The sequence below is a fragment of the Equus caballus genome, chromosome 1, assembly GCF_041296265.1.
Source record: "Equus caballus isolate H_3958 breed thoroughbred chromosome 1, TB-T2T, whole genome shotgun sequence".
Taxonomy (NCBI): Eukaryota; Metazoa; Chordata; class Mammalia; order Perissodactyla; family Equidae; genus Equus; species Equus caballus.
The window spans coordinates 168,651,800-168,666,897 of record NC_091684.1 but is presented as its reverse complement, the minus strand read 5'-3'; the positions used below and the strand labels follow the sequence as shown (position 1 = coordinate 168,666,897).

The 15,098-nt window shown below is 34.4% G+C and overlaps 1 pseudogene; it reads right to left on the bottom strand.

Moving 5' to 3' along the window:
- OR4L24P (olfactory receptor family 4 subfamily L member 24, pseudogene) lies at nucleotides 422–1,339 on the bottom strand (annotated as a pseudogene).

Genomic DNA, 15,098 nt, shown 5'->3' with positions numbered 1-15,098 from the left:
CTAGAATCATATTTTTCCCATTGTTGTTAACATTATGCTAATCATGATTTGTTCAGACTAATTTATTTAATGACAATATAACTTTTTGAATGTCATTAACAATACTTATCTATTAAAACCATGTTTAATAGTATTCACCACATATTTTTTCATATTTTCTTCATCATTAATAAACATATATTAAATCCCTATAGAAAAGTATTCAACAATTTCATATGTGTATTTTGTTGCAGGTCACTAATTATCATTGTGTTATAACAGCATTAACTATAAATTTAAAATACTTTATTATTAATTTTTCCTGTGCTGGCTATGATTGAAACACAAGAAGAACAAAACTATGCATTATGTATAATCTATTCAAATTCTGTTAGCGTAGTATTTGAAGGTTGTGTTAATGATATAGTGCTAAAATCTAGAAGTTCTGTGTGGAGCTAACATGTTGGAACCATAATTTTCTCATGACCCCTAGCATTTTCTGATTTCTCAGTGTGTAAATAATAGGGTTAAGTAAGATGTGATAGCAGTGTAAAATACAGCAAAGATTTTATTGCCTGAAAAACTATTGAATGGCCAGGCGTAGATAAAAATACAAGATGCAAAGAACAGAGTGACCACAATGATCTGGACAGACAATGTGGACACAGTCTTTCAGAGCCCTCCAGATGATCTCTGTTGTATAGTGCCCAGGATGACAGTGTAGGAAACAAGCAGGTGGATGAAAAAGATAAATGAGAGCAGTCCACTGTCAGCAATGACAAGTAATTCCAGGGTATATGTATGAAACAAGTAAGCTTAATCACAAGGGGAAGGTCACAGTATATTGGCTATGACACTAAGGCCACAGACAGGAAAGTTCACTGTTAATACCATCTGGCTCATAATGTGTATAAAACCAATTATCCATGCAAGTATCACAACCCATCCTGCAACCTGTGGCTCATGACTGTCCTGTAGTGCAGGGGTTTACATATGGCTGTGTATCCGTCATAGGCCATGGCTAACAAAAGAGTCATCTCACTACCACCAAAGAAATGCATGAAGAACATCTGGGCCATGCAGTCCACATTGAGATGGTCTTATGTTCAGTGAGCAAGTCTGTGATCATCTTGTGTGTGGTGACAGTGGAGAGACATATGTCCAAAAAAGAGAGGTATCCAAGGAGGAAGTAAATAGGCGAATGAAAGGTGGAGCTAAATGTCACTGTGACCATAATGTGAATGTTTCCCAACACAGTAGCACTGTAGATCAAGGAGAATGTCACAAAGAAGAAAATCTGAAATTCCCATGGTGTAGAAAATCCTAGTAAAATAAATTCAGTCACTACAGATCCATTTTCAGATCCATTCTCTCCACTCAGAAAGGTTCTAGAAGTCCTTATATGCAAAGAGAATGAAGAAAAAAGCCATAATTAGCACCAATTTTTTTTATATTTCTATTGGATGATAATAGTTGGTGATATGAAAGCATATAATATTAAATATACCAGCACATTATTGTTTAAAATTTGAGGTTATTTTTGGGTCACATCACTTTGAAACAGCGTCTTATAGTTACGCAGTAAATAAAAAACATTTGAAGATTGGAAGTTTCATTTTCTGTGGTTTTATTCTGTCAAATGATACTGTTTTATCAATTGATCTCGACTTTGTCACTACTTTATTCATGTAGAAAAATTAGGTAAGTAATTAAATGAGTATGTATTTTGCCTTTTACCATAATTTTCTATACCTGTCACCCCTTGAGATTATGTTATTATGATATAAAAGGAATGTAAAACTTGGAAGAGGAGAGAACTGTATTGTCTAGTATTTCTGAAGTAGTTTACAAAGGTCATTCCATGGTTCTAAAACAAACAAATGTACACACACACACACAATTAGAGGCTAATTTATACATGAGAGAAAGTCCGAATTCCTTAAAAGTCACTTTGCATTTTTATTTTCTGATGTTTATTATACTGAGAATTTCAGGAAACATGCACTCAGCCTCAGATGTCTTTGAGCTTCTTTCCTCAGATCTTTATATTCCCATTGTTCATAGTGAGGAGCTTGTGTGTTGTGCCTAAATATACATATGTGGTGGCTTAGAAGTAAATAGGGAAATTATTCAATCCTAACACATAGATTTTGCTTTAGTTGTAATTTATCATACTAAGTCTTCTTTTCTTGGCTTTTTGGACATTGTTCATAGGATCTAGAGTGACCAAAAATGATCAAAAACAATTAAGTGATTCCAATATGCTAAGTTCTAAGTTTTTCGTATGCATTAACACATTTAATGTTCACAAGAATCCCATGAGGTAAGTACTATTATTATTCTCATTTTTCATTTAAGGAAACTATGACATAGAATTATTTAATGACTAATTTATTGTTACACATAAATCCAAGCTGGTATTCAAGCCCATTCAGTCTGACAGCAGAATCTGGGCTTATACCAATACCTCATAATGCCTCCAAAATTAAAGGCAAATATATTAATGGTCAAGTTATTAAGTATAGATTGAATTAATTTGGAACATATAAATGTTCCATTCATATGCAACATAGTAGATATGATTCAACAAGTGTGTTCAAATCAGTCTACGTTATAATTAACTGCATATTTTTTCTTATACAGAATGAATCAATCCCCTATTTCTAAAAGGAGTACAATCCAGAGAGACATAATTATCAAACAAAAAATAATAATAACCTTATTAAAAAATATTTAAATCAATAAACAGTGCATGCAACCTGTTAGAATTTTAAAAGAATGGAGACCAATTCCCAGTGACAATTTTCAAATACAACTTCAGTCTTGGTTGTTATTATCTTAAGATGCTTAAAAAGTAAAAGCAATTCTTATGGTCAGTAAACACAAAGGACAAAGCTTAGAGTATCTGTGCGAATTTATAAGAAGAATTAAGAGCAGAGAATAGGAAGAGTGGTTTATTTAGAAAAGGGATTTTATTAAGATATAAAGATGCATAGGATGTGTCTTCATTTTTCTTCAATGTTCTATAATTCTCTCCTTGTTTTAATTTCTACTCAGGCTATTGTCAAACTATCTTATCACCGTTATCCAACCTTAATTCCCTCAATTGCTTTGCTATCTTATATATTTTAAGAAAAGGATAATAACTACAAATTAGGGAAACTAAAGATGAAAATGATGTAGGTTCCTTAGGTCAACCTCCAGCAGTATACAGAATGAATGCTAAATGGTGGACTATGGCCCTGGAGGAGCAAACATAGGGCCACCATCACACCACACCTCCTTTAAAAGGTTGTGTTACATGATTATCATGTGAGTGGGCAGGAATTTTTCTTTTGAGGCTTTTGTGACAGTAATTACAATAATTAGATGCACTTTGCTGAAACGATATAGCTACATAATTATTAGACAGAACGAAAAAGCCAACTATAATTTTGGAACAAATACCTTTGCTACGTGGAATTTTACAACGTATGACACAACAACAGAAAAACTTGGATATGAAATTAATACAATTAAGCATAAATTTATTAAGAAAGCTTTGTTTTGGCCCTTTATTTTATTTCATAGGGAAATCTGGCATTCATTTATGTAATGGATTTCCCAATATTTGTTTCTCTTACTTCTCTCCTTCCTTTCCCAAGTAAGCTTTCCAAAAATATTTATTTAGTTCTCAGTTCATACAACTGTTCTTATATTTTGTACTTATGTACTTACATTATGAGTGTTCAAAGGCTGGTGTTAATATAGATGTAGACAAACGTTCTGGAAGGCTAAACCAGAAACTGTAGTAGCTGCCTCTGGGGAAAGGATTCAGAGGTCTATAAACTCTTTGTACTATTCTTTGTCAAAAAATTAGTTACTTTTTCTATTTTGAGTCTTTTTTTATTGAAGTAACTTTGGTTTATAACATTACATAATTTTCAGGTGTACATAATTATATTTTGATTCCTGTGTACATTACTTCATGTTCACCACCCAAAGACTAATACAACCCATCATGACAAACACATGCCTAATCTACTCTTTCACCCTCCTCTCTCCCAACTTCTTCAATTTCTTTCAAGATGGTTTTACAGTTTTCAGTGTATACATCTTTTATTGTACACATCTTTTACCTCCTTGATTAAGATTATTTCTAGGTATTCTATTATTTTTGTTGTTGCACTTGTGAACGTGATTGTATTCTTAATTTCTCTTTCTGCTACCTTGTTGCTAGTGTATAGAAACACAACTGATTTTTTGTATGCTTATTCTGTGTTCTACAACATTATTATATTTATTTATTATTTTCAAGAGTTGTTTGGTGGATTGTTTAGGGTTTTCTATATACTAAATCACGGCACCTGAAATTAGTGAGAGTTTCACTTCTTCCTTTCCAATTTGGATCCTCTTTATTTTTTCTTGCCTGATTCCTCTGGCTAGGACTTCCAATACTATGTTAAATAAGAGTAGTGAAAGTGTCCTTGTCTGGTTCTTGTTATTAGAGCAATATCTTTCAGTTTTTCTCCATTAAGAATGATATTGGCTGTGGGTTTGTCAGATATGGCCTTTATTATGTTCAGGTAATTTCCTTCTAAACCCATTTTATTCAGAGCTTTTATCATAAACGGATACTATTCCTGTCAAATGCTTTCTCTGCCTCTATTGAGATGATTGTGTGACTTTTATTCTTCATTTTGTTAATGTGGTGTATCACTTTGATTGATTTGCAGATGTTGAACCATCACTGGAATCAATCCCACTTGATCGTGAAGTACGATCTTCTTAATGTATTGTTCTATTTGATTGCTAGTATTTTGTTGAGGATTTTAGCATCAATATTCATCAGTCATATTGGCCTGTAATTTTCTTCTTCGTATGTTGTCCTTGCATGATTTTGGTATCAGGGTAACGTTGGCTTCATAGAATGAGTTAGGAATCTTCCTCTCTTCAATTTTTTGGAAGATTTTGAGAAGGATAGGTATTAAGTCTTCTTCAAATGCTTGTTAGAATTCACCAGGGAAACCATCTGATCCTGGACTTTTAATTTGGGCAAGGCTTTTGGTTACTGTTTCACTCTCCTTACCAGTGATTAGTCTATTCAAATTTTCTATATCTTCTTGATTCAGTTTTGGAAGGTTGTATGATTCTAACAATTTATCCATTCCTTCTAGATTATCTGATTTGTTGGCATGCAGCTTTTTGTAGTATTCTCTTATAATCTTTTGTATTTCTGAGGTGTCCGTTGTAATTTCTCCTCTTTCATTTGCGATTTTATTTATTTGAGCCTTTTCTCTTTTTTTCTTGGTGAGTCTAGTTAAAGGCTTGTCAATTTTGTTTATCTTTTCGAAGGACCAACTCTTGGTTTCACTGATTTTTTTCTATTGATTTTCAGTCTCTATTTCACTTATTTCTGTTCTGATTTTTATTATTTCCTTCCTTCTACTGATTTCGGGCTTTGTTTGTTCTTCTTTTTCTGGCTCCTTTAAGTCCACTGTTACATTGTTTATTTGAGATTTTTCTTGTTTGATGAAGAAGACCTGTATTGCTATAAACTTCCCTCTTAGAAGAACTTTTGCTGAATCTCAAAAATTTTGGCATGTTGTATTTTCATTTTCATTTACCTCCAGGAATTTATTTATTTCTCCTTTGATTTATACATTGACCCCATCATTTTCCATTAACATTTTGTTTAATCTCCATATATTTTTGGCTTTTCTGATTTTCTTACTGTAGTTAATTTCTATTTTCGTACCTTTATAGTCAGAAAAGATGGTTGGTATTATTTCAGTCTTACTAAATTTATTTAGACTTGTTTTTTGGCCTAATACATGATCAATCCTGGAGAATGTTTCATGTGCATTTGAAAAGAATGTGTATTCTGTGCTTTTTGGATGGAATGTTCTGTATATATCTACTAAGTTCATCTGGTCTAATGTGTCATTTAAGGTCAATGTTTCCTTATTGGTCTTCCATTTGGATAATATATCCATTGGTATAAGTAGAGTGTTAAATTTACTTACTGTTATTGTGTTACTATTTCTTCTTTTACGTCTGTTAATAATTGCTTTATATATTTAGGTTCTCCTATGTTGTGTGCATAGATTTTTACAAGTGTTATTTTCTCTAGTTGGGTTGTTCCCTTTTTCATTATGTACTGCCATTCTTTGTCTCTTGTTACAATTTTTGTTTTAAAGCCTATAGTGTCTGATACGTATTGCTATCCCAGCTTTCTTTCACTGTCATTTACATGGAGTATCTTTTTCCATCCCTTTACTCTCAGTTTGTGAGTGTCTTCAGGTCTGAAGTGTGTCTCTTGTATGCAGCATATATATGGGTCTTGTGTTTTTATCCAATTAGCCACCCTCTGTCTTTTCATTGGAGCATTTAGTTCATTGATAACTAAAGTAGCTTTTTATAAGTATGTACTTATTGCTGTTTTGTCACTCTTTTTCTTCATGTTTTAGAAATTCTTCTCTGTTCCTTTCTTCTTCTCTTGTTCTATTCCCTTGTGGTTGAGGGCTTTATTTAGTATTATATTGGGGCTCCTTTCTGTTAACTTTTTGTTAATTATTCATTATAGGTTTCTGGTTTGTGATTACCATGAAGTTCATATATAATAAGCTATGTATATATCAATCTATATTAGGTTAATGGTCTCTTTAGTTTGACCCCTTTCTAAAATAATTTTAGAATTTTATAGAGAATATCTGCATACCAACAACTTAGCTTCTATCATTAAGTCACTGGAGAGATTCTATCATTCTGAAGACTGTCTCTTCATTAAATGACCCTGGGAAAATTGGGTATTCACGTTAAAAAGAATGAACTTAGGCCCCTTACACCACTCACAGAAATTAACTTGAAATGAATTAAATACTTAAATGTAAGATCTGAAACCACAAAACTCCTTGAAACAAACAGGGAAATGCTTCTTGACCTGGGTTTGGCAATGACTTTTTGGATATCACATCTAAAGCACAAGCAACAAAAGCAAAAATAAACAAATAGAACTACATCAAACTAAAAAACTTCTGCACAGCAAAGAAAACCTTCAATAAAATGAAATGGCAATCAGCAGAATGAGAGAAAATACTTGTAAACCACATATCTAATAAGGGGTTCACATCCAAAATATATAAGGATCTCATACAATTCAACAGCATACAAGCAAATAGTCCAATTACAAAATGGGCAAAGGACCTGAATAAATATTTCCCAAAGAAGATGTTCAAATAGCTAACAGTTATATGAAAATATGTTTAACATCACTAGTCATCAGGGAAACATAAATCAAAACCACAATGAGATAATACCTCATACCTGTTAGGATGGCTGCTATCAGTAGGACAAGAAAATATGTACTTGTGCACTGTTGGTGGGAATGTCAATTGGGAGCCACTATGAAAACCAGTGTGAAGTTTCCTCAGAAAATTAAAACTGGAACTGCCATATGATCCAGCAATTTCACTTTTGGGTATATATCTGACAAAAATGAAATCACTATCTCAAAGAGATATCTGTACCCTCATGTGCATTGCTGCATTATTTACAATATCCAAGACAGGAAAACAAATTAAGAGAGCATTGATTAATGAATGCAGGAACAAGATGTGGTACATATACACAATGGATTATTATTCAGCCATAAGAAAGAAATGAATCTTGCCATTTATACCAAAATAGAAGAAATTTGAGGGCATTTCACTAAGTGAAATAAAGCAGAGAAAGACAAATACTGTACTATCTCACTTAAATTTGGAATCTAAAGAAAATCCCAAATTCATGCAAACAGAGAACAGATTGGTGGTTATCAGAAGTGGGGGCTTGGGGGGTGGGTGAAATGGATATAGGTGGTCAAAAGGAACAAATTTCCAGTTATAAGATAAATAAGTTCTGGAAATTTAATGCACAGGTGTGCTGACTATATTTAACAATACTCTATTGTATATTTGAAAGTCGCTAAGAGAGTAGATCTTAAAAGTTCTCATCACAAGAAAAAAATTGTATATGAAACAATGGGTATTAATTAAACTTATGTGGTAATAATTTTGTGATATATATATATCAAATCATTTTGTTGTACTTGAAACTTATACAACGCTATGCATCAATAAAATCTCAATAACTAGGAAAAAAACCACTTTAATATATTTGTTTTATCACACATATATCCATCTAGCCATGTATCAATACATTTTTGATGCATTTCAAAGTGAATTGTGGACATCTGTTTCCTGTATTTTAATAAATATAATCATCCATTCTTATCAAACATTTATTGAGGGCCTACGCTGTGCTGGACATTATTTCACACTTATGGAATTAGTTCCTTTTGAAAAGGGAATATTACATGGAATCATTCTTTTATAAAGTAAATCTTTCATTGATTTTATTTTTATGCCATTTCCTTGCTGGCTTTGCTTCAGTGGAGGTCCTGAAAGTGCCAAAAACATATAGAATAATCAACTTGTGCTGATGGTCAATCCTGAGAGGTTTCTGGAAAAGGAGAGATTTTACCATGTTTTGAAGGGTAAATGTTGCGTGGCTTCCTCCCACTTCCAGGCTTTGTCTGCTGTTCCTTCTGCTGGAAACATTCTCCATGCCCCTGTGTACCCCATGTTGGCTCCCCCCAACCCTTCAGGTCTCAGCTACTTTGACCACACAACGTGAACAAGCACCCGCCCTGGTAATCCCTCCCATGCTAATTTTTGTAATGTGAAAGAGGTTCAAGCAATTTCTTCTGTCTATTCAGCATTACGTGTGCTTAAGCTGATTGAAATTTATAGTGAAAGCCACATGATTTTGATTAAATGCCGTCACACCCCCTAGGTATTCTGCCTCATTTGAAATCACCAATGAGCAAGTCAGAATTGACAAGCAAAATTACCAATGGTGATGTTCTTGAAACACCCAGCCTCAGTTTTGTTTCCTCTCCAGGACTCATTACAAGATTTTCGTTCAGTTATTCTTTCTAAAACAATCGGTTTCCAGGGACAATTTCCCTGACCACATGCGCTAAGTTAGCAATCCAGGTCTCTGCAGCAGCATCTGGTCACTATTCTCCAGTGCTATTAATTAATTACCTTTTTAAATTCTTTCAACTTTTTGCATAGTAGCAGTGACACAAGAAGAAGCTCAATTGACAAGATACTCTAATTCCCTGAAGATACTGTGGCCTCGGATCAGGCGGATGGAAAGACAGAACGTCAAGCAGCAATAGGAAAGAAAAACGTGGTCTTGATCTATTAAATTTAGTTTCAGAAAAATAGTTTTACTAGCAGAATCTCCATTTGCAGATGTCAAATAAAATTGTGGTTATGGTTAAGTAGGTTATAATGTAGGGAAGAAGGAAAAGATAATATTAGGGAGTACATAACGGGCTATAGATTGTGGAGAAAGGCAAATAACTGACCTTGAATTTTATCTGGTTCTAGACATGTGTCTTAGGTTTCCAGGGTGAAACTAAAGCTATGGAGAAGAGTCACGGTTAGCACAATGCAATGTCTTTAGCATAGGCAAGGGAGTTGGGGGTTTAGATCATGACTTAGAAAAGAATTGATTTACTTTTTATCTCATTAACCTTTTTGATTGGAGTGAATGAAAATTAATAACTCACAGAAGTTAGAAGTCAAGACCAGTTATTCTGATTTATTTCTTAGTTTACAGAAAAGTTATAAAGGAAGAAATCTGCTAGAGACTAGTCCCCCATGGCATTGCTTGGGGCTAAAATAAAACAATGCACACAGACTTTGGAGAAGCCTTGACTGGTAAACTGTCTTCCTGAGAACTCACCTGACTCCACTTGCATATCTAATTACACACCTGTCATTATTTTCAACTGTTATGTAGAAAAACTGCTGTAATGGCATTAAAGGGGAATTAATCCTTCTGCCATGGTCTACATTTGTTGGGAATTTAGTTGTTTTTTCCTCCCTCTCTAATTTTGGCCACTATAATGTCAAATAGATGTAGATAGGGTTCAGAGAAAATAACAAATTTAGGAATCCGAGGTATGGAAATTGATCTCAAGAGGAAAGGTGAAAGAAAGGGAGAACTTAATTTGGTTACTTAATTCAAGTACAGAAATAACTTATTTAAAAGAGTTTTTGACAAAATCTTTATTTCACTTTCACAGAGCAACAGAAAGTGGATACAGGCTTAAAATAAAGAACCAGAACATTCAGTTGGAAACAGGGAAGAAATTTCAGACTGTTGAATTGATAAAGCATAGGAAGAGCCAAACAGGAGACATTCTGACTTCCCAAATAGTATGTCTTAGATGATTTAGATATGCCACCGAGGTTTTATCTGTGCTGGACCAGGAACTCACTTTTTATGCTCACTGACTTATTTCTGCAGGTTTATTAGTAGGACACTCATTCTATTTTCTTCGACTGCAAACTTTAAAATGGATGAGAATCTCTTCTGGGAGACTAACCAAATCTATGTAAATCTACAACACACATGGTTGTTTTCAGAGGGAAAATGGTCAAGGGTCATTCTACCTTTAATGACCTTTAATGAAGAAAAATATCGTTGTAGATGAAAGTCCTAGAGAACAAAAGATTCAAAGTGTTCTTTTAGAAGAGGCTCAGTTTACTCAGAGCAAAAATGGCTCAGAATCACTGTTTCTGGGCAGTTGGATCTCTTCTTCTAATTTGTGTATTCAACCAGGATCAACCTTTTCTTTGAAAGTCTGAAGATACAAGCCATATACATGGTCATGTCTTCTAGTATTCATTTCTTTGCTTTGCTTCCTTTTCCTTTTTAAATTTTCAGAACCCTATCCAGACTCCCTATTTTTCCTGTTTCTTTGTCCAATTCTTCCTTCCACTCTATCTCGTTTAGGATCATTATATTTGGACAGCATCAAATGTTCCAAATTTATGTGGCTTTTTATACTACCAAAGCTCTCGGTTGCTTAAATACCTAGAGTTGAGTTAGCTCCTGCTCCCCAAAAGTGATTGGAAAAATAATTTGCATAAGGATGTGAAAAAACCTGTCATTTCTTATTGTCTAACCCTTGAGCACATTAGTATACTATTTTCCAGATGTATTGCTTGGGTGCCTAGGAAAATTCTATCTACAAAATTAGGCAATATATTAGGTATATGGACAAGTTCTTTGTGTAGAGATAATGAATTATTTCATGAGGTTTACATTTTTATGGATTGTGGTCATTATTGGCTCTTAGTGTTTCTAAAAATGACTAGCTAGCAATTAATTAGCGATCTTTCTTCCTTTGCTCCTCTCACATCCATCTGTCTGTCCGCTTATTCATCATCCCTCCCTCCCTCCCTTTATCCATCCATTCATCCAGTTACTCATTTGCCCCTTCAACAAACACTAATTAGAAGCACTTCATGTGATGGGAATGATGCTGGGGGACATTGGGGGAATAGAATAATATACAAGACTCTGACTTTTCCCTGGAGAAACTTACAGTTTAATGCAGAGTTTCTCAGCTTCAGCACTATTGACATTTGAAGCTTGGTAATTCTTTGTTGTGGGGGATATACTGTTATCCTGTGCATTGTGGCATGCGTAATGACATCTCTGGCTCCTACCTACTGGATGCCAGTAACAACTCTGCTCTCCCTTCCCCCTCACCCCTGTTGTGACAACCAAAAATATTTCTAGATATTGCCAAATGTCCCTTGTGGGGAATTAAAGCATCCACAACAAGAACACTGGTTTAATGAAAGAGACTTAAATGGGCATAATCTCCCTGCATTTGATAAATCCTACAATTAAGGTGCACACATTAGGGATGTATTTTGAATGTATTCTGAATTTTCTCCCCATCTTGATCATTACTAATATACTCCTTCAAGGTAATTCTTACTTCAATTCCAAAAGGAGATCTTATATTTCAGGAGATTACTCATCTCAACTTGTGGTTGACCTCTTTTGCACTACAGTGACTTGCTATTCCATGTGATAGATCCTCATCCAGGTAAATTATTCAGCCAAATAGCTAGTTAGACTTTCTTGTTGCTTTTACTATCATGCAGTTTCTGTTAAAAGGACTTGCAGAGATATTTAATACAAATGCTCTTTTTAAAACAGTAGTTGTTAAATATTAAATTGCTAAAAATGAGCCAGTGTATAGACCAGGATGGAAAGAACTGCAATTTTTAATCAACTGATCAAAATAGATTTTGGGGGGCCTATGTTTCCTTTTCTAAACAAAAATTTTAGAGCACTTTTAATTGAGGTTATTATTACTTATCTAGTTTTTAAGCACAGACCTTTCATGGTTTATAGCACAAGCAAAGGTTGCCAATCGTTAAGATATATGATATTTCATTAAACCTAACTGGATGTGAGACGTTTGTACTGATTTACTCATGCAGCAGATAATACAGGTCCCTTATTTTTACAATCCTTTTGCTTACATCATTTCATTTTTTGATGCTCCAGTGTTGTTTTCTCTTAAATTCTAGATTGAAGCCTATCTTCCTTCAGCTTCTGGAGAGTGTTGATGGAATGTCATGGTTCTTTATGTATTTCTAATTCTAGCATTCAAGTAATCATTTGAATCTTGCTTCAAATGCTTTCCCCCTCCTCACTCAGTTCTATAAAACTTTGAGTATAGGAATTCTTTGCATACTGGCCATGGGTAGAAGTGGGAGGAATTTGCAATTTCCTTTTTGCTAAGGTTTCTGGTAATTAGTAGGTTTGTGACAGCAGAGTTGTTATACTATCGTGTTGACAATTATTAGCTCTTTACTTCCAGGGCAAAATGTTTCTCAACATTTAATTCTCCATACCTATCTACCTATAAAGAGAGGTTAAGGAGCATAACTTCTCTGCCTAAATTAGAGATGCAGAGTAAACTTCTTAAATAGAGGTAAAACTGACACTTGCTAGTAATATTCGAATGTTCATCTCTGGGGTTCTTCACTTGGGTACACACAGACTTTTATCACAGTTCTAGATGTCTTTGCAGGATAAATGTACATACCAGAGAGAGAATGACTTCTCTACAATTTGCAATTCATTGTAGTATAAGTGGCTAATACATTCTTTATGAACTATATCTGAATCTTTGTTAAAGTGCAATCTGGTCTGCCCTTGGTTAGCTGGCCAATGTAGCCAACCATAGCAGGGTGACGTTTTGTCTTTTGGGCACATGCAGTCCTGACAATAACTAAGTTGAGATTTTTCTGGCTGGAAGTAGAAACTGATCTTTCTGTTGCTCCAGTATTTTACTCTTTATTTGCATTTTGGGGTTGATAATTTGGTTACATTATAAAGAGGGGTAAATGACTTAGATTCTAAAAAAAAAAATAAACAGAGAATATTTTGTCCTCTTCACTCAAAAATTCCCACTGGGTTGTGACAACATTATCAGCCTGTACCACTATTTGTGCTATTGAGTTTCATAGCTTTCCACCTGCAGTGTAAGGGATTACTTTTTCTTCCTTCAGACTCCCTTCTTCAAGCTTCAGATGCCTCTTTATTATAGAGTCCTTACTAAATTTGGTGACTAAATGTATATTTACTCTATTAGTGCCTTCCATAAATTTGTAGGTTTTGAATTTTTTAATTTTTCTTAATATGAACCCTCTGCAATGAGGTGTACTATTTACCAATCTCCAAATGGCCAGGGTTATTTATAGCCCTGGAATTTCAACACGCATCATCTCAATATATCCAGAATATAACCCCCACCTCACTACCTCTACCTTCCTCATTGATTAAAGTCATCATCGTCTTTGCTTGGATTATTGCAATAGTTTCTAATAATCTCCTTGTTTCTATCCTTGAGGCTCCTGAAGTTTACTCACCATGCAGCAGCCAGAGTGATCCCCTAACAGTGTAAGCTAGATTTTGTTCCCCTGTTCAAAGTCCAGCTGCTTATCTCATTCAAAATAATAACGAACATCCTTAGAATAGTTTTTAAGGCCCTCCTATACTCCCCACCCCCAACCTTTTCCCCACATACTCAGGTTTAGCCTCAATGACGTCCTTGTAGTTCCTTAAACACACTAAGTGAGCTCACAACCCAAGGGTTTTACTTTTGCTGTTCTCCCTGCCTGGAATATTCTTCCTCCAACTACCTTCATGGTTTGCTCATTCACCTTCTTTAGCTTTCTAATCAGTCAACTTATCAGCAAGAAATTTCCCATCAATTGTATTTTATAAAATTTCTCCCCATACTGCCTTATTTCCCTTCCCTGCTTAATTTTCCTCCATTATGGAATTATCACCTAACACCCTATATATCTTTTTGAGTATTTATTTTTAAATTTTCTTTCTTTCTCTGACAAAATGCAACTGCATGAGGATAGGGGCTTCTGTCTATTTTGTTCTTGGCTATATCCCTAGTGCTTGGACTCTTCCTGGAGCAAAGCAGGTGTTTGATGAATATTTGTTGAATGGAACGAGTCACTAGATGGGAACTACTTTGGTCCAATCATTCCTTTACTCAAAAGTCTTTTTGTTCACCACTTAATATCTGCAAATTACTTTATGGGGATAAAAATTGAAAAGCATGATGAATTATAACCTTGAGTAGTGTATAATCCTATGGAGGAAATAGTCACATGACTAACTCTAAATATAGTAAGTAAATGTGGATGTATAGGTGGGTCTTGAGGAATGTTAGACAGATGAGGTGATATTTGATCTGGATATTAAAGTTAACCATATTTTAGGAAGTATAAAAAAAGAAGGATAATTTCTGGCTTGAGCAACATAATCAGAGTCACAGGATCTTATAAGGCTCTTTGTCATGCAATTGTCATCTTTTGCCTGTCTAGTATATGTCACTAGTTATTACTCCTCCAAGGAGAGGATGGTTGACGTTGATCATACTGGTAAAACAATTTAACATTGAATGCCCTTTTTCTGTGGTTTCATTAGGTGCACCCATGGGTACCAGTCCACTGGATCACTCACCATTCCTTGTGTTAGCAAGGCTACTGGGCAACTCAGCTACTTTCATGTGTAACTATAGTAATAGTAGCCAAAATGGTGTTATTTAATTTTTGTGAAATGCTCAGGTAATACTTGACTTCCAAAATTCATATACTTTTTAACAGAGGGTATCAATATAATAGTATTAATTTGAATTGTGTCATTTTCTTCCTTTAGGTAACAGGAGATTGAACCTACTGAACGAGCTG